This window comes from Diabrotica virgifera, chromosome 2, assembly GCF_917563875.1.
Source record: "Diabrotica virgifera virgifera chromosome 2, PGI_DIABVI_V3a".
NCBI classification, from domain to species: domain Eukaryota; kingdom Metazoa; phylum Arthropoda; class Insecta; order Coleoptera; family Chrysomelidae; genus Diabrotica; species Diabrotica virgifera.
The window spans coordinates 40,356,520-40,383,572 of NC_065444.1; the positions used below are offsets into that span (position 1 = coordinate 40,356,520).

Below are 27,053 nucleotides of genomic sequence, written 5' to 3' on the forward strand. Positions count from 1 at the left end.
AGAGTTTTAATTTCAATATTTTATATGCGTCAGAATATTGCACAGGGTGTTCCAAACTTTGAGGGAAAAACACACTATCATTGTTACACCCGGTATACAATGACACTTATTTGTTTAACAACAATATTATTACATCGATATTCTTGAAGAATAAAGCTATAACATATTAAAAAAATCAATGTTAAAATCGAATAACAGGTTTAGGAAATACAAGATATCAAAAATGTCCCATTTTTAAGGTGGTGCGTTAATTTTGGTGCTTAGTGTATATCTAATCAGCCCTAAACATCCATCCTTGGATATAGGCCTCCTCTTCCTTCTTCCATGCCTCTCTATCTTGGGCAATTTGCATCCATTTTGACCCAGTGTGTTTCTTCAGGTCATCTGACCATCGCATCTGTGGCCTTCCCCTTTTTCGTTTGTGGTTCCATGGTCTCCAATGTATTATCATCTTAGTCCATCTTTCATCCTTCTGCCGTAGGGTGTGTCCGGCGAACTTCCATTTAAGCTTTGCTACTTGGGTAGAGACGTCTTTCACTTTTGTTTTGTTACGGATCCATTCGTTTCTTTTCCTGTCTGATAATTTAATGTTCAGCATTTGTCTTTCCATGGCTCTTTCTGTCTTTGCTATTTTTTCCATATTCTCTTTTGTAAACGTCCATGTCTGAGAGCCACATATTAAAACAGGGAGTATACATTGATCGAAGACATTTGTTTTTAGGTATTGCGGGTATTTTCTGTTCTCTAGAATGTAAGACAGTTTTCCGAATGATGCCCAGGCCAACCTTATTCTTCTCTTTATTTCTTCGGTCTGATTTTCTTTATTTAATCTAGTGATTTGTCCTAGATATATATATTCTTTTACTTGTTCTATTCTTGTTTGTGCCACTGTAATTACTAGTTCTTCTTGTTGATTGGTCATGGTTTTTGTTTTACTGTAATTCGTGTATATTAATATGTGGAAATTACTCTGTAATTAAATACAATATTAAAAAAACTAACCTGTACCGCCATTAAGAAGAACAAAAAAATACACTTTCTTCAAATAAACTTTTTTATCCGATGCCTAGATTGTGTGTCATTTTGGAACTACTAAAAGTTTTTATTTCATTAGTAGTTCCAAAATGACACAAAATCTAGGCATCGGATAAAAAAGTTTATTTGAAGAAAGTGTATTTTTTTTTGTTCTTCTTAATGACGGTACAGGCTCGTTTTTTTTAATATTTTATTTAATTAGAGAGTAATTTCCACATATTAATATATTTTTCAAATTGGGCTCTGCACCGCCATTCTTTATTATATTACGAATACGTGTGCCAAATATCTCGAAAAAAATATTCAAAATTACAGCCGCAATCTTGGAACGCGTTTTCGCTACCTGTTGATCGCTACTCTTTCCCCTTAAAGGAGATATATACGTTTTCTGCAGATATTTCAGAGTATTTTTTGATTATTAATGATTTAGTGTAAATATTCCTATTTTTCTTTTTTACACTGGTGTCATACAGTGATTGCTTCTTATTTGACAAATAGTTTTGATGAAACATCTGTTGGAAAGTTAGTCTGTTGGAAGTTGAAAAGCATGATCCTAGAAGTATACGTTGAATATTTTGGAAGTACTTTAATTTCTTTTAACAGACCATTTACTGAAAGTTAATATTTTTCGAGATTTAAGTAAAAAAGGGAGAAAAAGCAGAAATTTTACGATTTTTTCGAAATTTTTTCAATGTTTCGTCACGAAATTTTGTCCGCAAACCTCATATTCGGATTCAGCAGCCCAGAATACATATTATAATGGAAAAACTCAGAACCACTCCAAAACTTTCCTAGTCAAAACACAATTTTATTGAAGTAGTTTGGGAGATATGATCACAGATATTAAATCACCCATAGAAAGTTGATAGGATTGCAGTAACAAACAGCAAAAAAGCGCTAACAAACTATAAAATGGCGATTATAAAAAGTTATGAAATTAATTTTTGGCTTCAGAAACTGCAAAATAACGCAAAATCGTTAACTGTTTATAAATATTGTAAAAATCAAACCAGATATTTATTATTAAAGTTGTATATTGTGATCCTTAAATAAGTAAAATCTAAAAATTTATAATCGATCCACCAATTATAGTCTTGGTGCCAGAACGGAAAGGGGGGGGGGGCTTTAAAAATCAAATTTTTAACTAAAAAAAATTATATGGCGGGTTGTCAGTCAGGTAACCATCGAAAATTTTGTTTTTTTTTTCCACGGGACAAGCCCAATACAGTTACAATTTTTTACAAATTTTGGAGCAATTTAGTATACTAAATATAAGTCATATATTGATTGGTTCCCGAAAGTCCCGAAGTCCCGAAAAGATTGGTCATAAATTATACCACACATTCTGGGGTCAAAAATAGTTCGATTGAACCTAACTTACCTCAGTACAAATGTGCTCATAAAAAAGTTACAGCCCTTTGAAGTTACAAAATGAAAATTGATTTTTTTCAATATATCGAAAACCATTAGGGATATTTTATTGAAAATGGACATGTATCATTCTTATGGAAGGAACATCTTAAAAAAAAATTATAGTGAAATTTGTCCACCCTATAAAAATTTTATGGGGGTTTTGTTTCCTTAAACCCCCCAAACTTTTGTGTACGTTCCAATTAATTTATTATTGTGGTACCATTAGTTAAACACAGCATTTTTAAAACTTTTTTGCCTCCTAGTATTTTTTAGATAAGCCAGTTTTTATCGAGATGCGCCTTCTTTTTTAATATGTTTACATAAACATTTCATGAGGGTTTTGTTCCTTTAAACCCCCCAAATGTTTGTGTACGTTCCAATTAAACTATTATTGTGGTACCATTAGTTAAACACAGTATTTTGAAAACTTTCTTGCCTCTTAGTCTTTTTTTGATAAGTCACGTTTTATCGAGATGTGGCTTCTTTTTCAAAATATACCTAAAAATATAAATTATAAATAAATTTTCAGATTATTAACAGGTTTCTATAATCGTACTTAACCATAATACAAATATGTGGTGGATTTGAAAATTATTCAAAATATCTCGATAAACACTGGCTTATCGAAAAAGTACTAGGAGGCAAAAAAGTTTTAAAAACATTATGTTTAGCTAATGGTGCCACAATAATAAGTTAATTGGAACGTACACAAAAGTTTGGGGGGATTTAAGGGAACAAAACCCCCATAAAATTTTTATGGGGTGCACAAATTTCACTTTAATTTTTTTTTAAGATGTTGCTGCCATAAGAATGCCACATGTCAATTTTCCACAAAAAATCTCTAAGAGTTTTCGATATATGAAAATAAAGCGATTTTCATTTTGTAAGTTCAAAGGGTTGTAACTTTTTTTGTGTGCACTATTATATATAGGTGAGTCAGGTTCAATCAACCTATTTTTGAGCCCAGAATCTGTGGTATAATTTATGACCAATCTTTTCGGGACACCATATAACACATAAAATATAATACTTAAAAGAAATAAATTACATACAGAACTAATTAGAAGCAAACTGGTAAAGGTGGACAAGACAAAACAATTAAGAGGCAATATTAATTTGTTGCAAGTCGCGTATAAATTGGTTAGGTGTGGAACTAAAATTAAGCCTCTCAGTTTTTTGATTTGCTATACGTAACATTTTAGTTATAGGTTCATTGACGCCAAAATTACATCGATGAAATGGTACATGAAAAGTGGTTTCAACTGCATTTCGAGTACTGTATGAAGGAACTTTAAAACCAACCTTAGACAATAAATAATGACTATTTGCTGTATCATTTAACACACTATACAGAATTTTCAAATCATGGTGATAACGACGTTCTTCCAGGGTGTTGATATTTATAAAGGCTCTAATTTCGTCATAACTGTAAAACCTGTTACTCCCATTAATAACTCTAATTTTAAATCCCAAAAACCTAACTTTTGAACTTTTCCAATTCTTTCTGCGTAAATATTATACTAAGGTGACCAAACACTACAGCACTATTCCAAGTGAGGTCTAATAAGAGAACAGTATAACAACTTTAGGGTATTGGGACTTTTAAAATCATAGCAGTTTCGTTTCATGAAGCCAAGCATCTGTAATGCCTTTGAAGTGATAGAATTGATAATATGATCTGCGAATTTTAGCGATTTGTGGAACATTGTTCCAAGATCTCTTATTGTAGTGGTAATCTAGTGGTGTGTTATCAAGTTTATATTCAAACGAAATATAAGTTCTACCTTAATAAAAACTAATTTTATGGCACTTTTTGACATTTAGCTCCATTTTATTTTCTTTACACCAATCCTGTATTTAATTTAATTTATATTGCAGATTTTCAGAATCGTCAGGGCTAGATATTTTCGAAAAGATTTTTAAATCATCCGCAAACAAAAGCTTATCACAGTTTATATTTGCAATAGCATTTATAAATATAATAAATGAAGCGCTCAGAGCAACAGTGGCCTAACCCACATCCCACAATTTAAGCAAAATACTTTTATTATATTAAAGTTATGCATTACTTAAGAATTTTCAGATGCAGAGTGGATCAAGCAACCATTGCTTGAGCTACCTACTCTTCATCTGAAAATATTTAAATAAGGGATAACTTTAATGTAATAAAAGTGTTTTGGTAAAATTGTGGGATATGGATTAGGCCACTGTTGCTCTGAGCGCCTCAAATAATAGCGGACCCAGATGTGAACCGTGAGGGACACCAGAACTGACAACTACATCCTGAGATAGACAATCCTGGATCCTTACTGGAGCCTTCCTATTCGGTAGCTTTCCAGCCATTCGAGCAGTTTCAATTGAAGAATGTATAATATATAATAAATTCGAGAAGTTTCAATTTGATACCCACCCTCCAAAGCACTTGACAACGCATCCAAATAGCAAAGAAGATTTAATTCCGATGATTTGTGTTTCTGAAAACCATATTGCTCATCTACTGGAAACAATTTGAAACATACCGAGAGGCAGTCCGACACTAAGCTTTCAAATAACAGGAATAGTACTTAGTATAGAAATTGGTCTGTAACAAAGACATTTCATTTGGTAAACCCATCCTCGGCCGTTTATAATTTATGAATGACCTAAACGATTTAATGTTACTATGAATGGAATTCTCAGTTTTTTCTATAAAGTTATTATGACAAAATCCACAAGGAAAAGAAAAGGTTTTCCTGTAGTTGGCTGTATACCATCAATCACAAAATTGGAAAGAAATCCTTTGTAAAAGGTATAAAATTTTTTTATTAAAAATCCCTTAAAAGGGCTACATCACAACAAAACGTTTTCGATTTTTATAAAAAATCATCATCAGTGTTCGATCTAAAAATAAGTATAACTGATTTAATGAGTATAAAGGTATTATTTAAATTTTGACAAAGGTTAGAGCAAGTTGGTTATACCTACAAACTGGATGCTAGCTGAGCCACAAAAGAAAAATATCTGGGTAAAAACCCTTTACATATAATATAGATGCCTTAAAAGTGCATACTTCGATAAAAAGGCCTGTGATGGTCACATGGCAAACAGGATAATGCCCTAAGGTAAGGTATACAGGTATCCCAACACGTGGGATCCAAATTGAGTTGATCACATTTCAATGACTTAATGGCAACTGATTGCAAAATGATTGATGTTTCTGAAAGGTGTCAAAAGACAGATAGACAACGTGACGTGGAATTTACCCTGTATTACGACAGCCAACTAATTGTTAGTAAAATATTTAATGAAAATTTACATAGTAATAACAAACATCAACAAAGTTATGGCTATAATTACATTTAAGTAAGTACCTTGAATATGTAAGATAAACGTGAAGTAAGAAATGATTTTTATAATGAGAAATAGCCAGAATCTATGCAGCCATCTATACATGTTCCTATTCTAATTGAAGTAAGTTCAACTGTGCTGTGGAAAATTTGATTTCTATGAATTAAAAGGAGTGTTTGGTTAAATTGTACCAATGGCAGAGTAAATTAGAGAGTCTGTAGTAAATGGAAGTCTGATATTAAAGTAGTGTTGAAATTAAGATAATTAAGATAATTATCTTAATTTCAACACTACTTTAATATCAGACTTCCATTTACTACAGACTCTCTAATTTACTCTGCCATTGGTACAATTTAACCAAACACTCTTTTTAATTCATAGAAATCAAATTTTCCACAGCACAGTTGAACTTACTTCAATTAGAATAGGAACATGTATAGATGGCTGCATAGATTCTGGATATTTCTCATTATAAAAATCATTTCTTACTTCACGTTCATCTTACATATTCAAGGTACTTACTTAAATGTAATTATAGCCATAACTTTGTTGATGTTTGTTATTACTATGTAAATTTTCATTAAATATTTTACTAACAATTAGTTGGCTGTCGTAATACAGGGTAAATTCCACGTCACGTTGTCTATCTGTCTTTTGACACCTTTCAGAAACATCAATCATTTTGCAATCAGTTGCCATTAAGTCATTGAAATGTGATCAACTCAATTTGGATCCCACGTGTTGGGATACCTGTATACCTTACCTTAGGGCATTATCCTGTTTGCCATGTGACCATCACAGGCCTTTTTATCGAAGTATGCACTTTTAAGGCATCTATATTATATGTAAAGGGTTTTTACCCAGATATTTTTCTTTTGTGGCTCAGCTAGCATCCAGTTTGTAAGTATAACCAACTTGCTCTAACCTTTGTCAAAATTTAAATAATACCTTTATACTCATTAAATCGGTTATACTTATTTTTAGATCGAACACTGATGATGATTTTTTATAAAAATCGAAAACGTTTTGTTGTGATGTAGCCCTTTTAAGGGATTTTTAATAAAAAAATTTTATACCTTTTACAAAGGATTTCTTTCCAATTTTATTATGACAAGTTTTTGTTATAGCTTTACATTTACTTCTAAGGCTACGGCTCCACGGGCTGGAAATTGACGCTAGCAGTAGCCGCAAAACGAACTTAAGGTTCCGCAGAACGGAATAGGAATAGCCGAACTGTACCGACTACAGGACTTGTGCGTAGTCGGTTCAGTTCGGCTATTCCCATTCCGTTCCGCGGAACCTTAAGTTCGTTTTGCGGCTACTGCTAGCGTCAATTTCCAGCCCGTGGAGCCGTAGCCTAAGGCTCAAGAATGAATTATAATCATTTAGAGAGGAACTAACTTTAAATTTTAAATGTGATAACTTTTTTTCAATTACTAGTTTCTTTAATTCTGGCGAGAACCATTTTGGAAACTTTTTTGTTGACATCGTTTTTTTTGGCACAAAAATTTTAAAAGCACAGTACATGACTTCGTAGAATGTATCTCACATTTTATCTAGACTTTCATTTTCAAGAAATTGATCCCAGTTAATACAAGAGAGGTAATCGTTCAAGGCATTAAAATCAGTGTTATTAAAATCCAAATAGTAAGAGCTGTTCTGGTTTGTTGAGCAGTTATTACTACAATGAAAATCTTTTATGGAAATATTCAAGGCAGGATGATGCCTATCTAATGGAACTAATTCCTCATCAAAAGCTACAACTTGAATAGAACTGTAATTAGCAAATATCAAGTCCAATAAAACCCCACGAGAATTGGATGTTGTGTTGATTTGAAATAAATTGTGAGAATTACATAGATTTGACAATATCCAAGCAGATTGAGTTTCATTAGGAGTACAGTATTGAGTAAAATTAACATTGGAAGACAGTTCATCATTAGACCACATAATATTTGGCAGATTAAAGTCTCCGAACAAAAATAGTTTGGAAGCTGGATACTTCTCACTCACTTCATCAAAACTTTCACTGAATTCGGTATAGACAGCTGGTTCCGCTTTGGGTGGAATATAAACAGTTCCAAATATTGCCACAGACTGACCACTGCCAATAGTAATAAACACCTGTTCAACATTACTGCTGCTTACAAATAGATTACTCGAGATGGATTTCCTGACCGCAATCAAAACACCGCCACCCCTAGTGTGAATGCTAGTTTCACTTGATCTATCTTTTCGGTACATGTAACTTTCCATACCAAGTTCAGAGTCTAGAAAATCAGCAGTCAGCCAGGTCGCAGTTAGACTAATTATTATATCATAGGGACAATGTGAACAATGTGAAATATTTAATAAAAGTGTCTGAAGTTTAGTTCGAAGCCCATTTGTATTTTGGTGATGAACATTTAAGTTATTATGAGGCGTGCCACGTGGAGACTGACTTAGTTTTTTTTAACAATTTTGGGTATGTTTTTAAAATATTTAATGGTTAAATTAAGTTCACCTTGGTCTTGTCTCTTTAATAATTCATTTCGAGTTTTACTAAAAAGCTCACGTTGCATTTGAGTTTAATCGAGACTTATAATTTTTTTTTGTTTTTGTTAGTATTGGGTCTATTTTTAAACACCATAAAAGTACCTACCGAGGGGACAAAAAAAGTACATACTAAACCCCTTCCCCCCTGATCCTAGACTAAAACGGTTCTGATACGGTTTTATTAAATTATAAAAGATAATGACCAAAAATAATCCCTTGAAACATTTTTCTCAGTGACACTTGTGCTATATGATATTATAAATTTTTACTGTCAAAATATTTAGGCATAAAAGACTCACTGGTGTGGTTTAAGAAGATGGAACTGCTATTTACCGAGTTGAAAATATCCTGATAAAGCGCTCTTTGATATAAATATATAGCTGACAAAAAGGCGTATAATTTATGGAGGCAAATATTAAAACATTTTTTATAGGATGTAAAAAGTCAGCAGGCAGTTTTCGATAATATATACAGCGGATGTTTGTATGTTAAATGTATACAAAAATTGGATATATTAATAATTTTAGGGAAAACATAGTGTGTGTCAAAAAATCTGCGTGATCAAAAGTCTAAAACTTTTTCAAGCTTTAACTTGTTTTTTCACTTGCACTTTTAGATCATATCACTCATCAGCGGTAAAAAACTGTAAAACCGTGGAATTTTGAGAATCAACACCGATTTTAATGAAAATTTGAGTTTAAGCTATGTTGGCACTCTTCTTCAAAATCTACCATATGCCAAACTGAGCTTTTGTCCTGGGGGTGAAAACAACCCCATCTAGGGAATAAAATTTTTTTAATCAAAATAACTATGGAAATCGACATAGTGACCAATTCTGAGTATATTTTGTTCTATATATTTTTTTGCAGAATTAATATGTTCCTCCTGATGAGAGACTAATAAGTTTCGAAACCGGCAGAGGTGCTTGCTGCACTCTCTGATTGAACTGGAATAATAAAGCTAAGACAAAAAATACCCGGACAAGAAATCTCCACAAATTATCCCCGGACAAAAAATCCCCACAACAAATCCCCACAAATAATCCCCACAAATAATCCCTAGACAAATAATCCCCGGACACAAAATCCTCACAAATCTTTTGGACAAATTATCCCCACAAATAATCCCGGATAAAACAATCCCCAGAAATATTTGCTACCGAATAGTTCGCTAAAAGTTTTCCCGTGAATGCCATCAACTCAAATGTTTTTCAGCCTCAGTGCATGAGAGCTATAGCAATCGCCATGAAACCAGTTTTCGGCACGAGAATAATGATTAGCAATTAAAATTAAGTATGAATTGTAATTTCGATTACCAAATTTCGAATTCCAATTGTGACTTTTTTCAATAATCGTGAAAGATATGGGGAAAAAGCTAAGGCTGTTGGAATCATGTTGTACTTATTGTCTATTCGTGATAATAACTGATGGTCCTGAAAACGATAATATTGATTGTAATGCAAAAAATTCTGCTCCTTTTTGTAAATGTAACGTCAAAAATATTTAGTCATCAGTATCATCAATGGCATTATAACTCTTCTAGAGTCTTGGCGGTGTTTACTATTTCCTTCCATGTTTGTCGGTCCTGTGCCACTATTTCCCATTGTTTCACTCCCATTTTCTCCAGCTCTTCTCTGATTGCATCTTTCTACCTTTTTCTAGGCCGCCCTACAGACCTTATCCCATCTGGCCTCTCCCCGAGCAGCTATGTCTAGTAGGGTGCATCGAAAAAGGCGCAAAAATTTTTTTGCGATGGAAAAGTAATACCTCACAAAAGTTGCCCAATCAACTGTTAAATATTTTGGTAAAATTTTTTCGAAATTGGAAAATATCTTCTGCCCCCCCAAGAAGGTTAAAAATTTTGAAAAAGTGTTAACAGACGAAAAAAATTTTTTTTGCGATGGAAAAATAATACTTCACAAAAGTTGCCCAATCAACTGTTAAGTATTTTTACGGCAACTAAAAATTAGAAATAATACATTAATATGCGAATTTCTTTTTCGAGGGAAATGTAATACCTTATCGAACTTGAATAAATAAATTCGGTTTAAATTGGAAAATATTTTCTGGTTTCACAAGGCAATTAAAAATTTTACAAGAAAAGTATACTAAAACATTCGTTTTATAAAAAAATAGCCAAACTTAACCGTCTCCCTGACGTCACCCAAGTTTTTTAATACTAAAATAAATATAAAGCAAAGTACAAAATTAGGTAATATAAATATTACAAAAAAATATGGTAAATGCATTCTATTCGAAGATGTTTTCCGATTTAGCATTAAAGTGAGGCATATGTAGTTTTTCTGGAATCAATTCGAATTTTTATAAATCCATCCCTCGAATACGCTCCACAAACTGATAGAGAAGCTTGTGTCACAAGCTTGACACATCGTTCTATTGTTTGTGGCAGTAATATTTCTCAATCTCAATGTCAAAAGGGTCTAAGTTAGGATTCTTAATAAAATCTCGCAGATTGTCACTCGAAAATCTAGAGTAAATCTAGATTTAGATAGAGTCATCTAGAAAATCAAAGTAGTCGCTTGAATCAAAATTTTTATAGGAGAAAGTTTGAAGACCCTCACGTTTTTTGATTTGGTCACTGGCAAACTTCTTTTGATGTCCAAGGGGTAGATCATTTGAATGTCGCAGACATACAAACCACTGAAGCGGTTTTTAAAGATGTTCTCCTAACAGCCGTATTACATCACCCTTAACGCCAGTATTAACGACTGTTTCGTCACATGCAATAGCTGGATTTAATACTTTCTGATATACCAGACAGCGGATACCCATACCCGAAATATTTGCACCCTGGCTCATGCACAAATGTTATGTGTTCTTCCACGATCGATTGACCATAAAATTTGGTACTGTTTTTTACTTGAGCTAAAGTTTTGTCTTTGCGTCGGTAACTTTTTTCTTTTACCGTTGTTCTCTCTGATTATATTTGTTTTTGTTTTCCGTATCAATTGAGCTTATCACCATTTTTCTGGGACCTCTTTGATTTAATAGAAAATTGCGCTCATCCAAAGGCACTTTTTGAGATTTGCTACAAAGACAATTAATCAGAGTGTCACATTTGCATGCTGCAAGATCGAAACGTGTAGTTTTATTTTTGTTCTTAAAGCATTGAATTTTATTTTTGTAAAATTCACTGTTTTGCTTGTTCTTAAATGGTTTCATAAGTTTCATATTTATATTTGCCATGATAGGCTTTTAAAAGCTGAATAATTCTTGTATGTTGAATTATTGGAATTAAAGCCTTTTTCCATATTTCCTCCAATTTAATTGCAACGTGTTCGGCAATACCGGAAAATTCTGGCTCTTTCTTGCTGAGTTTTGTATCCTCTTGCAACCACAAAACTCCATCGCTAGTTTGTATTTCGGTAAAACATTTTCAGGTATATTTTGTGGTTGCCCAAAAATGGGGCGGTCCACAGCATATCTTGATTTTATTCCCCATGATCCTGGGTTATCTATTTTAAAAATCTTTAATTTACAAACAACAATAATAACAAAGTAACGCACCGCACCAAACATAAGCGAAAATTACACGCACGGACTCACGAAGCGGGACATTTCAAAGGGGCTGGGGAGACGGAAAAAACAAATAAAACTTTAAATATCGTTTAAATTTGTAAATGACAACATTTTTAGTTTTCTTTAATTTATCTTAGATCGACTTAGCTCATATTTTATTCCAAATAATATAAATTGAAATTTCCATAAAAATCAGATATTTAACAAAATTCAAGGTCGTTGCGGGGCAGAAAGTTCGCTCAGAAAAAAAAATAAAAATACTAATATGCTGAAAAATAACACTAGCAAACTTTTTCATGCTATTAGATATAACATTTCCAACTTTTATTTTTTCGATGCACCCTAATGTCTAGTATTGATTTATGGACAAATTTTTAATGATTTTTATGGATACACACAGCCAGCTTCTCGATTACGTTTTTTAAAAGCCGGATATCGAATAGCGATGCCCGTAAATTTATTCCCAAAACCACCAGAAAAGTCAAAATAATCGAGAAGCTTTGTATAATAACTTTCCTGGCGATGCGTGGAATTGATTTTTTGCATTAGTATAATCAAGATTATCGTTTTCAGTACCAGCAGTTATCATCACGAATAGACAGTGTTTTGAACAGAGTTATTCAAAGCAGAGTGAACAAAAGATTTAAGCCAATTACAACATGATTCCCACAGCCTTAGCCTATTCCCCATATCTTCCACCATTCACGGGAAAACTTTTAGAGAACTATTAGGCAGCAAAATCTCTTGGGAATTTTTTATCCGGGATTTTTTGTGGGGATATTTTGTCCAAAAAAATTTGTGGGGATTTTTTGTGGGGATTCTTTGCGGGGATTTTTTGTACGGGGATGTTTTGTCCAGGGATAATTTGTGGGGATTTTTTGTCCAGGATTATTTGTCCGGGGATTATTTGTCCGGACCCCGGCTGTAGTTTCGTGTTGCAATGTAATTGAAAATGGTTATTCATTTTTGATTTACATGTTTACTCTGATTGAAGTACGAAGGGAACCATTCTCGTTGGAACTTTACCGCGCTGAGTTGATGGGACGTGAATTATAGATTGTAAAATTTCCTCATCTTCCTTAGTCTCAGCATCCGTTATGGCTTGCAAATTGTAACAGCCTTGGAGGTGTAACCAGTGAAGGTTCCCATTGTTTTCAATCTGGTAGGACGTAGAGTAACATTTTTTGGTGTTGTTTTATGTGCTATTAGATTGAAAACTTAGTCTTATACATTTTTCATCGAAAAAACTCATGTGTCATACCTGGCTAAATTTTGGCTAATAAAAAAGCAAAGAAACTCGCGTCAGAAATACCTAAATAACCCAACAACGACTGAGTTATTGCTCTTTAAAAGATGGTTATTCTCGAAGAACCTCGAAATGAAGAACTTTCAATCTCAAATAACTCGAATGTGGTGCAATTTGTTGGGAAAACTTAAGAGACATATTTTAAAGTTTATTAAAAAAATCTTTCACATAAGCTCTGAAAATTTTTTTTGCTTAAGAACTTGCTGACTTATTAGGAAAATAAAGTCGCTCTCTGCTTTTTTCTTTTTGAAATGTAAAAATTAAACCCTCGTCGTTACAATCCTAATCGAAATGAATAGCTTCCCACTGAAAATTAACTTTATTTCGGTATAATTGATACGATCCATGTGATTCGAGCAGTTTGGAATGCTTAGTTTAAAAAAATAGTTGATTAAATCTAAACTGACATTATTATAAAATAAGTGCATTTTTCTTAAATAAACCTAAAAGTATTCATGATACAAAAACAAAAAAAAAACAAAATTTTCAGTAAAAGAAATTCTACAATTAATATTTGAAATTTTTTTTATATTATGAATACTTTTAGATTTATTTAAGAAAAATGCAGTTTGTTTTAAATCTTAAAAATATCATTTTCGATTTAATTACCTATTTTTTCTAAACTAAGCATTCCAAACCGATCAAGTCACAAGAATCGTTTCGGGCGGGCATGTTTTCGACGCTAAAGTACCTGAGGGTCTTAAAAGTACCCGTGTTTTGGACGCTGCCAGAAAGTAAAGTTAGGACCGAAGGGTGGGGTCTTCCTCCTTTGGGTCTTTTAAATTTAGCGTCCAAATCATGCACATCCAACTGGTTGTATAAATTCCACTGATGTAGAGTAAGAGGTAGAATAGGATTTATTCGGTGAGACATTCTGTATAGTAACATCTGATTACATATTGATAATTTATTTACGGTACTACCGAAACTAATTACTTTCGTTTCCCGCAAAAAACAAACTGGTAATTTGTTTGTAACCCATAAACATGTGTCTATTTACAATATCTCATGTACTAGACAGGAATATAAACTAATAGTGAATATGGAAATTTCAACGTTAGTAAGTAATCGTGGTAAAATTTTGCTCAAAGTGAAAAGTTTTACTTTTTCTCAAGATAAAGTACTAAAATCGGGAGAAACGTATTGGAGGTGCGTAAAACGGTCGTGTAAAGCGAAGATGTTCACGAAAGGGCCAGAAAAGTTAGTGATCCGAAGTAATCTAGAACATAATCACGAGTGTGATATCAAGACGCTTAATAGACAGATTGTGCGTAGCAGTGCCAAAAGGAAGGCTAAGGATAATTTGACCGAAAGGCCGTCCAAAATCATACATAGTGCGTTGAAAGAAAATGTAGATTGCTTGAGCCACATGACTGTTAAAGACGTTAATTTAATACGAAATCAAATGTACAGTGAACGGCGAATGGCTCAACCGAAACTGCCCAAAAGTAAAGAAGAAGCTATTGCTGCGGTAAATATTATGAATATCAAAACACTTAAAGGCGAGAATTTTATATTTGCGGTTGAACCAAGTTCTAATATTATCATCTTCTCGTGTAACACTAACATGCGTTTTCTGTGCGGCAGTGAAACGATTTATATGGACGGTACATTTAGTTACTGTGCTCAATATTTCAAGCAAGTTTTTACCATACATGTATTTATCAACGGACATTATATGCCATTGTGTTATTGTTTACTTCCCGACAAATCGGAACAAACCTATATAAAACTATTTAATGTTTTGAAAAGCAAATGTGAAGTAATTGGTCTGAAATTCAATCCAAAAATCATTTTCTCCGATTTTGAAATTGCTATCCACAATGCTGCGCGTTTTGAATTTCCAAATGTTCACATTAAAGGGTGCCGTTTTCATCTTATGCAAGCTTGGTATCGTAATATCGGCAGTTGTGGCTTAATTCGGGAATATAAATTGGCAGAGAGTGAAATATCTGAATGGATGAAATATATTTTTGGGCTGCCATTTTTACCTCCCTCAGAAGTCGGAGAATCTTTCATATATGATTTTATGGCTATTCAACTAAAGGATGCAAAAATTGAAAAGTTTTCCGACTACTTATTGGACAACTACATTGGCGACCACGCAACATTTCCGCCGGAGATGTGGGCTACGATGAGTGAGAGTTTAGAATTAACAACTAATGCTTGTGAATCGTTCCACTCGCGTTTTAATGATAATTTTTACCATGCTCATCCAAATATTTTCCATTTTATTGATGTTTTAAAAAATTTTCAAACTGAAACTTACATTCAAATTAATAGTGTCCATGAAAGTAATAGACTTAAAGATCCAAAGAGTAGAAAAAAAATTATGTTCGTTAGAGATAGGATACATGAGTATCAAACTAACTGTATCGATCGATACCATTTCGTAAAATGTATGTCGTATTTATTTCAAAGTGACAAATAAACCTTATCAAGCTTAATCTCTAGAATTTTATTACCTGACTTTCCATTTACATTTCAATTAGACCCAGCGTCCAAATCATGTATGCAGAAACAGGTAATTTTATTTTTCAGCGTCGAATTTTAAATTTAGCGTCCAAATCATGCACGCCCATCGTTTCAATTATACCTAAATAAAGTTAATTTCAAGTGGGAAGCTATTCATTTCTCCTTAATTGTAAGTTCTAGTGTTGTAACGACGAGGGTTTAATTTTTACATTTCAAAAAAAAAAAAAGTAGAGAGCGACTTTATTTTCGTGATACGTCAGTCAGATCTTATGCAAAAAGCTTTTGTCTAGAGCATATATGAAAGTTTAAATACAAAAAGTTTAAAAAATACAAAAAGTGTTTTGTTTTGCGAAAAATCTCTGTTATATGATTCCTCAAGTTCTTTGTTTATAACAATATTATCGACATCCGGATCAACTGTTACCCAAAAAATTCGTGTTCTACGGGTCAAAATACATAAAAAACTTGGGTAAGTCCATCTCAATTAAGGAGGCCGTTGTACCCCCACTGGCGACAAGACTACATCTTAATAATATTTTTTTTTAATTATTTTTTGATATCTCTCATTTTTCTTTAACACTGTGCAGATTTTTGATACACTTTGTTGGTTTCACCAAGGTGTTTAATTATTTCATTTAATGATTTGATAATTTCAATACTTTGATCTAAAGAATTGTTTCGCTTTTTTTATTTAGTAATTGGCTAAGCAATATTTACAAAATTGGTTTGGATATGTGTCAAATTACTTTTTAATAACGGTTTTTTTAAAACATCCACACATTTTTCATGACACCTGAGTTACGTCTACATCGAAACTACAAATGACGTCTCTAATTCCCTCAAAATTATCGGTTATGAAATTTACAGAATTTAACCATGTTCTCCATCTAGTTATCACAAGTTCATGTGGTAAAGGCACATTAGGTATTAAACGATCTTTATACACCTACACTCGCAGAAAGGCTTTTAAAAATATGTTTTTATATTTAATACAAGGGTATTGACCATTGTAAATTCCATCCTTACAGTTTGTACCATCCTGCTACTCTATTTGTAACAGACGCGTGCTCTAGACAAGTAACAAATTTGAAAAAATATTTTTAAATGTTGTCCATCTTTGATCATATGGCCCAGCATCACTTCACAATAACAAAATATTTTCACTAACAAAATGTGACTGCACATTGTAGAGACCCCTTCGTCTCCTTTATTCGTCGCCTTATAAATTGTATATGGCAGATATTAAGGATATTACCAGAAAGTGGTTCCACAAAAATTTTCTGAATTATTGTTTAGATCTGAGACTTCTCATTTCTCTTTAAAATGCATCTATGCAAAGAAATGAAAAAAAGTCTAAAAATATGAAATTTTAATAAATGCATATGCACTTACAAAATTTATCCAAAATATGCAAATATGCACTTAATATGCATTTTGCATATTTCCCGAGCTCTACTGATGAATAAACACCGAAGATAGTTTTAACCATGTATCACACTCAAAAGGTATTTTTAGTAGAAAGATACAAAGCATTGAGAAACAAAAAATGCAATAAAAATAAATGTATTCGTGAAGTGGTTCTCATTTAATTATTTTAATTATTCGCAGATTAAAACGAAGCCTTTGCGACCAGTACACAAAATGAAATCTGTCACAAAAGTAATTACTGACTAGAACTGCATATAACGAAGTTACTTAAGGGTTTTCATTGCCTCGAGCATAAAAGAAAATATTTGAGTGACGTCGACCAGTTTAATTGCAGAGTTTTATCCGGTTCGATTTTAATTAGTTGATGCACATGTTGGGATTTCTGAGAGTATAAGCCTGCAAAAGTAGTTAAAAGTTTTGGTAGGATTTTTATCATATTAAAAGTTAATTAAAATTCAATTTATGTCTACAAAAATGTAACTGATGACATTTCCTGTCTTAATATTATACAGGAGGGCTCAAATGTCTGGAATAAATTCGATATTTCGTAAACCGGCGACTATACGGAAAAATCCCGAAACATGCCGATTTTTATTTTTTCTACGAGCGTGCAAAAATGTCTACTTTCGCGCACGCATTTTAGTTTAGAAAGTTTCACTTTTCCGCACGCGTGTTACTTTTCCGCACGCGGTTTTTGCTTTTCCGCACGCGTGTTAATTTAGATATGTTAATATGACCTTAAAGTAATTATAATACATGCAATAAACTAATATTTAGATATCATTTACTAATTTATTTCAAATATATCTTATTGTGTTCCTGTTTTAATGAAATTAACGCGACCATTCGATGAAATAAAATTTTTTGACATAATATTCGAAAGTCAAATCGGTAGACAATAACAGTCGTTTTGAATCATCGTCATGGAAACCAAGATCGTCGTCATGCTAACTAATTATATTGAAAGTTTGGTTTTGACAACCTTGTCAAAGAATTAATTTGTGTATGTAGTTTCATATTAATTAAATTAATTGATTAAGATTTGGTAATTTTTGAAACAATCTTAAAAAAAAATATTGTTCCTAACTCTTGCAGAAAATCTCTTTTCCGCAGTCGCGTGCGGAAAAGAATGACTGTCTGCACTTGTTAGGAAAATAACTATTTAAATTACGATATTGTGGCATACATTTCATACGAGTGACGTAATCCATATGGACGTGATGACGTAATCGATGATTTTTTTAAATGTGATATCTCATTTGAAAGGGTTTTCAATTCTGTATTCAGTAATATAAATATTAACAAAATTGTTTATACAAATGTCCAAAAAATTTTTTAAATTAAAGTAACTAACAAAAAAAGAAGAATGTTTGTAATTTATTTAATTCAAAATACATTTAACTACTGTCAGGAAATAGAAAAAAAAATGTTAATTTGACAAATAAGCATTGCTTTTCGCTTAAATTAAATATTCCAACTTTCAAGTGGCAGGTGGTTGGTGGGAGCTGGTTTGAACATTGAATTTAAGCGAAAAACAATGCTTATTTATCAAATAAACATTTTTTTCTGTTTTCTGACAATAGTAAAATGTATGTTAAATTGGATAAATTACATACATTCTTCCTTTTTTAGTCAATTATATAAAATTAAAATTTTTTTTGGACACTGTGTATAAACATATATGTTAACTACTGAATACAAAATTAAATATCCTTTCAAATGAGCTATCACACAACCCCTAGTCTCTTTAAAAAAAATCATCGATTACGTCATCACGGACATATGTATGACGTCACTCGTATGATATATATGAGAAAATATCATAATTTAAAAATAAAAATCTACCCGTTTCGGGATTTTTTCTTAAAGTCGCCGGTTTACGAAATATCGAATTTATTCCAAGTAAAATTTAATAAAAAATTTTGGTCTTGGTAAAAGGTATATTATTTTAAAAAGCCCTATAGGGCTACAAACATCGAACAGAACGTTTTCGCTCTAAAAAGAGCATCATCAGTGTTGCAAGAACATGGTGAGCCAACCAAAAAATACGAAGGTCAAAGCCTTTCAAAAATGGACTAAAAGTCACATCAAAATGCTAACATAGCAAATTCCAAAGGATGGATATAATCCCTAAGGATATGGCCCTAGGATAACATATGACTCCCACACGTTGTAAGTGGGTCAAAGGTAACAAATTAGGTCATTATGTTACAAGAGCTGACAGGCAACTCTTCTACAGTAAATTCTTCCTAGTGAATTTATTCCAGACATTTGCACCATACCGTATGTATATTAGTCTTTCGTTTGAATTTATGGATGAAAGGTAATCATTTTAAGAGCGTAGGCGCAAATATTTTATGGCTATCCCTACTTTTTCTTTCTTTACATGGCAAGTTACTCGTAGTAAAATTCTCATTGGTATGGAGATGTAAACATTAGTTGACAATGACATTGCCATCAATAACTTAAAGATGGATTTTGAATGCTTTTGGGTAACCGTTACTTGTATAATCGCTTAGAATATTAATTCAATTAACCCAGTGGCAGTCGCGCTCACTTCGGTCACGTAAGCAATTGGGCGCTTAGATTAAATCTAACAATACGAATTTAAATACGAATTTAAAACAAATTTTTATTTTATAATATTTTTATCTATATCACAAGGAAAAAATATCACAAGGAAAAATTCCTCTACTGGCTGTATACCATAAATCACCAAAAATAAAAACCTTATCTTGTAAAAGGTATATTTAAAATCCCTAAAAAGGGCTATATCACAACAAAACGTTTTCGGAATCAATATTCCATCATCAGTGTTATCACCTAAAATAAGTATATCTCTATAAGTAAAACAAACGTGAGGTTAAATTTTGACAAAGGTAAAAAATTAATAGATAGTTATACTTACAGGTTTACATGCTTTAAGCCACCAAAATGTACGGGTAAAAATCCTTGAGTTTGATTTTAAACAGTTGAGGTTAGATTGTATTAAAGGATGTTAAAAATATTTCCAGATTAACCCCTGGCATCACATAACATCAAACATATTGATTGGAAAATTTGTAGGTAGGACCCTACATGGCAGAGTTTAGGTGACAACTGAACCAGAATGGCCCTCTGATGGACGTCAGTACTAGATTGACACCGTACCTTGACAGACTGTAATAATATGTGTAGTTACTTCAGCCAAGGAATTTAAATTTTTTGTTAAAATTTAACCCATTAGTGCCCAGATTATTTTTTTTCAGTTTTTAATGTGATGCTAATATTTTTTAGGAGCAGTTGGATTAAAAAACATAAAAATAAATGAATTTATGCATTCGGATTTATAGATCACTCAATATATGACGTTACATATATGTAACGCTAGGAGCTAATGGGTGCAAAAAATACAAAATATAACTGCAAACAGTTTTATTTATTTAAATACGGAAAATAAAGAAAAAGGAATTTAAACATTTTGGTTTGTGTGATAGGTAACGAAACAATCAATACAGAGACCTACGTTACATTTCCTACACATCGTGCGTGTTGAAATTTTTCAAGATATTCCAGCACAGCGCCTTCTTTTGCCGTTTGGAATTTTATCCACTAGGTGGTCCATCCTATCATATCTAATTCCATCGGCTGCTCTTTGGGCATTAGAATATGGAGATGGAGTTCTGCCAGTGCCTTTGGGCGGTGACGAATATTTCTTCAAATAAACTTTCACGATAGCCCTTCGAAAGTATATTTGGGACATCTGAGAGTTGTTTGATTTTCGATACAAACACCACGCGTTATTGACGGAAACATCAAGAAGCCATGTAAACAATGACCAGTACCATTTCCTGTTTCTAATTTGAATCCTGTACTCTCCAATGTTCTGAACCATTCGATCAGTACCACCCATTTTTTTGTTATACTCTGCATATGCTGCTGGTCTGCTAACTTGTATATGTTTTTTTTCCTTTTGCGAATAACGTCTAACATTTGTTATTGGATTGATACAATATCTATTGGAAGCAATGCAAACTACGGAATTATCGACCCACTTAGCTACTAGCACAGCATCTGTCTTACTAATAGCACTTTCATAGTATCCCCTTTCCTGTTTCTGAAGATCTTTTTTAGCCAATAAAGGACAGCTTCTAGGTAAACGATTTTCTCTTATAGTCCCCGTGCCTCCGTATCCTTTCAAACGTAAATAAGACAATAAACTGAATGTAGTAAATAAATTGTCAAAGTAAAATGAGAATGGCAAAGATTTCAGATTATCAGGTAGTTCTTCTATCATTTTCACCAGTGGTGCTGCCACCTTTCCAAAGTTTCTTTCTCTGTCAATATCAGGAGTTACAGATTTTCATTGATATATCTCGAAATCAATCAAATAGCCCATCACCGTATTTAGGCACCAGACTTTATAACCAAATCGTATGGGTTTGGCTCTTAAAAATTGCTTGCAGCTATGTTTACCGTAATATTTGACCATACTTTCATCAAAAGCCAGATCTTTTTCAGGAACAAAATACTTTCTGAACCTGTCCTTCACTTTATTTATAAATGGCCTTATTTTCCAGAGCTTACCACCTTTATCAATATTTGCGTTAGAATTCAAGTGAACAAACCTCAAAATTTGCTCAAACCTGTTGCGCCTCATAGAATTATATACAAGTTCGTTTCTGGTGTCAAGACTTTGCTCCCAATACATACGTTTGCTGGGAAGATCATTATAACCACTGAGAATCAATATAGCAATAAAACATTTCATTTCCTCTGGCGAGACTCCTGGATCAGGTAGATTATTAAAAGTAGCATATTGGTTTGTTTCCTGTACCAGGAATAAAATGATTTCTTCATCTATGAACATTTCGAATATATCAACAACTGATTTGTTAGCAAACAGTGAATAATCTGACTCAGGAAATTGTTTCTCGTTATATGTGAAATCTCCTGAAACCCAATCTCAGGCTGCAGAAACTTTTGGATATACCATATGAGCAGGTGTAATATAGATATCATTATTTGTCAAAGAAATGTTACCTTCTGTTGATTCTGACCATTGAATAGAATCACCTTCTCCTAGTATAATTCCATTAGTAGTTCTAACTTCTGCATCGGCAAGTAGCTGACGTTTGCTCAAATTGTCCAAATCTCCGCCATCGTCCTCATCTCCGGAATCCTCATCCGTCAGAATAGCCGGATCCGGTGGCGCTATATAAACTGCCTCTATAGAGTCATCTATCCCATCGTATTCTCCAAAGGCTATATCGATAGCTTCTTGTACAGTCAGGCCTCTTTGAAGAACTGCAGCAAGGCCTCTGAAATAAAAAAACAACTTAGTAGGTGGGTCATTCCAGTTCAAATCACTCAATTTTGGAGCAAAAAAAATTTTGGACCTCCGATTTGTCTGAAAATTGGTATATAGCTTCTGCGGGACGTGAAAATAAGATATTTAAGGTCAAAAAATCTTCTTCTTCTTTTTTCTCAAAATGTTATTTTATGCGATTTACAGTGATTTGGTGTTTATTTATACAAATTTGCATTTTCTATCGTAAAGTATCAATGTAAAACATAATATTTTAATAGAAGGGACTCAAAAATGTCATTATATGGCATTATAACAAGTTACTTTGATTCAAAACAAGCTTTTGATCAAATTTTATAGTGTAGAAAACGTTAAAATACATTTTTACATTTTTCTCCACTCCCAAAATACATCATAATTGATTTGGCTGAAAATTTTCCCACAGATAGAAAAAACATAGGACTTTAAGTGGTGAGAAGGATTTGAATTATATTACAATACCAAAAAAGTTACATGCAATATTATAGTCAAAAATATAGGCATCTACTCTAAGTACAATGAACTCGAAAATATCGACCTCACGACAAAAATTGTTAAAAAGAAATTGTAATAATTGTAAATACGATTTATTTCGAACAATTTCAGTTCCTACCATTTTTGTCAAAAAGTTAAAAATGGCGGAGATATTGAGCAAAACAGGTTCTCCTTTAAAATCAAGATGGCAGCTAACATAACGAAGGAATTCATTCGTGATTTTAAATTTAGGCTACTATTGACTCCCCTAAAGATCAGAAAAATAAAATTTTGGGCAGCTCGGCATTCAATGTCAAATGCTATCCCGTCTGGACTAATATATACTTTTGAGTCTGATATTACTACATGTAACTCTTTTGGTATTGTAATATAATTCAAATCCTTCTAACCACTTAAAGTCCTATCTTTTGGCTATCTGTGGGCAAATTTTCAGCCAAATCGATGATGATGTATTTTGGGAATTGAGGAACATGTAAAAAACGGTATTTTAACGTTTTTTACACTATAAAATTTGATCAAAAACTTGTTTTGATTCAAAATAACTTGTTATAATGCCATATAATGACATTTTTGAGTCCTTTCTATTAAAATATTATGTTTTTCATGGATACTTTACGACAGAAAATGCAAATTTGTTGAAATAAACACCAAATCACTGTAAAATCGCATAAAATAACATTTTGAGAAAAAAAGAAGAAGGAGATTTTTTGACCTTAAATATCTTATTTTTACGTCCCGCAGAAGCTATATACCAATTGGACCGCGTTATGTAATAGCGGATTAAGCGCCAAAATGTAGTTTTGAGATAAATCGGTTTAAAGATTTTAAATTTGTTTTTGGTACTATTTCTAAAATATAGTAGGTACTACTGACATGTTTCATATTTAATATATTAATGCAAATGTAAATAGACTTGTACCTTGTACCCTGTAAAATTTTTTTAAAATAATTTATATTTTAAAAGTTATTCGATCAAATGTCGCTTAATTCGTTAATGATTTTTTAAGATATGCATGAGTTAAGATCCGAATACCGGATTAAGAGACATAGTTGGCGCTTAATCTGATGTTACCTGACAAATGATGTCTTTTAATTGGATATCTTAAACGTTAGTAAATATGTTATGTTTTGTAATAAAGAATTAACCGACTATTCATGGCGCTTGATTCGTTATTACACTTACAAAGATGCGGATTTTTGTTTATGACAATGGATTATGTACCATTATTGGCGTTTAGTTCGATATTACAAATCCTAGTGTGAGATTTTTTTTAATAAAATAAAAAATGTCGCTTAATACAGGCATTTAAAAACAGCTTTTTTTTTTAATTTTTTTACAAAAAACATATTTTTATACATAGATTTGCACCCTAGCTGCAATATGGCACTATTATCTTGATTTTTGACTTTTGGCCGTTAATCCGTTATTACATAATGCGGTCCAATTTTCAGACAAATCGGAGATCCAAAATTTTTTGCCTGAGTGATTTGACATGGAATGTACCAGGTACATACTGCAATTTTAAATTAATGCATTTTTAAATTTCCTTAAGTTCTATAAACACTCTGTATACTAATATTTCGAAAAACGTTACTAAAAATACCATACAATGAAAACAAAACATATAATACATCGGTATAAAATAACTGTAAAATATGCTTACATTACATCCTAGCGTTACAAATATGTAACAGTCAACTTCCCAACCTAGCAACTTTTTTGTTTGAAAAAATATCAATGCTTTTTTACACAAAAAATATGTATTTATATTTACTTTTACTATTTGCTTTCTAATATTAACGTTATTATACAAAATGAGATTTATATACTTACTTTTTATCGACGAAGTCCATTATTTGAAGCTTTATTTATTTTGTTATACTTTATCGAGGCACAGATTCAAACCAAAGTTCTAATAAAATAGCACACTTCAAGCAATGTAAACACTATAACCTTCTGTCAAGAACTGACCTGTTTTCAACTGAAAATTTGCGACGTATGCGATACAGGATCTATTTAGGTGGCACCACTTTGCCGTTACATAATAATTGTAACGCTAGGCACTAATGGGTTAAAATAATAACAGTAGTAAAAAAACATTTGTTGGGATTAAAATTATTCTATCCTGAAAAGTATTATATCCATCATACTTGTCCGTCATACCTAAGTTCATTATTTCTTCTAATTTTCTTCATTTGGAATGTGATCAAGTCTGCATGTCTGATACGCTTTTCATAGGTACTCCACTTCTACCATTTCCAGTTTTTTCTACTATGTGATCGTCATTTGCCAACATTCAAATCCGTACGCCAAAATTGGATCTAGAGCTGACATACAAATTTTCATTTTTGTTCGTAAACTAATTTTAAGAGACTAAAGTAATGAGTTCAGTTTTTGTACCAGATTTCAGTCCTATTTTATTTTCTTCTGAATGTCGCGTTTTAATAGTCCTTCCTTCGTTATCACTGTCCCTAGGTAGTTGAATTCTGCGCAATTTTTTATATCTCTAATCTAGAGTTGTGGGTCTCTTTCTTTGTCATTTATTCTAAGACAATCCGTTTTTTAATGTTGATGGTGAGTCTCCAGTTTCCTTCTCCGGTGAGTTTTCAAATCACATAATCTATGTCTTCCTGATCATATCTGATGTCTGCCATAATCACTTGATGGTCTGCGAAGAAAAAAATTATTATGTACTTATTCCTATCCCTGTGCTTTTTTTCTTTCAGTTCTTTAATGCTTCCTGAATTGTTTTGAATAAACAGTCCGAATTCTTTCTTTGTAGCTTTAATGGCATGGGTCTTTTAATGGTATCAGCTTTGTGGAGTATCTTACATTAACTTACTATTTGTTCCCTTTACCAGTCTAATCTTACCAGTATACCTCATTGTTCTCTTTTCTTGTTCTCTGTATCTCTTTTCTTTGGTCTTATCAGTAAGATATCTGAATGACAAATTTTCCTCAATTGAATTGAATGCTTGAACCATTTATTAATTCTGGTTAAATCAGTCTCTTCTAAAAAAATACTGGATCCTTTGTAAAAGTATATTTAAAAGACCCCAATAAGGGTTACATCATATAAATAAAACGTTTTCGGATTAAGAAATAATCCATCATCAGTATTTAAAAGCCAATAGAATGCATGCATGAGCCACCAAAAAGTTATGGGTAAAAACCCTTTAAATGTTGCCAGATCTTAAATGATACTACATATTATAAATAAAGTTAATAGATGTTGCAAATATTCCTGGATATTACACAGGGCAACACAGGACTCTAACTCACGTGGATGTAATATGAAAGGGATGAACCTCATCCACGTGGGTTAGAGTCCTGTATTACCATGGGTAATATCCAGGAATATTTGCAACACCCATTAACTTTATTTTTAATATGTAGAATCATTTAAGATCTTGCAACATTTAAAGGGTTTTTACCCATAACTTTTTGGTGGCTCACGCATGCATCTGCTATTGGATTTTAAACAGTGATGATGCATTATTTGTTAATCCGAAAACGTTTTGTTTATATGATGTAACCCTTATTGGGGTCTTTAAAATATACTTTTTACAAAGGATCCAGTATTTTTTGTGATTTATTTGGGAATTTTATTTTTCTCGTGGATTTTTCAGTTTCTTCCTCTTTTTCTTTTATTTTAAGACATTCTTTTTTTTACACGTTGAGGCTGTGATTCCAGTATTCATCTTTCATACCAGCGTTTGGAGGTCTTCCGAGTGGTTTGCTGGTGTTCATCTTCTCTTCCTCTGTGATATTCATTATCATCTATCCGATCAATGGCCATGATATTTCCGATCCTTTACTCGACTCTTGATCGCTTTGGAGCACTTTTCCCAGCTTCCATGTTTCATAAATAGTTTAGCTGAATTGCGCTTCATAAGATCTAAATATTGCTTAGAAGTAGCTACACGATTATGTTGTTGGTTATTAGTCAGCAAAAGTGGCACCCATCGCATCGGCAGGATAATTTTTTCATATTCAAGACTCCATTTAAAATATGAACAGTGCGCACTTCATTAATTCTCGTGGACATGTTTAGCTGAAGTTTCCTCATTTGTTGTTTCCTGTTTCCCTATATTGTATTCTCTGAGTTTGCAGACCTTAATAAGCGTGATTAAAAAGTTATTACCTACTCAAAACAAAAAATACAACAATGAA

General features: G+C 32.5%; 1 pseudogene; it reads right to left on the reverse strand.

Moving 5' to 3' along the window:
- Window positions 1–21,451: 21,451 nt before the first annotated feature.
- LOC126880705 (piggyBac transposable element-derived protein 3-like) lies at window positions 21,452–25,864 on the reverse strand (annotated as a pseudogene).
- Between the last annotated feature and the right edge of the window lie 1,189 nt (window positions 25,865–27,053).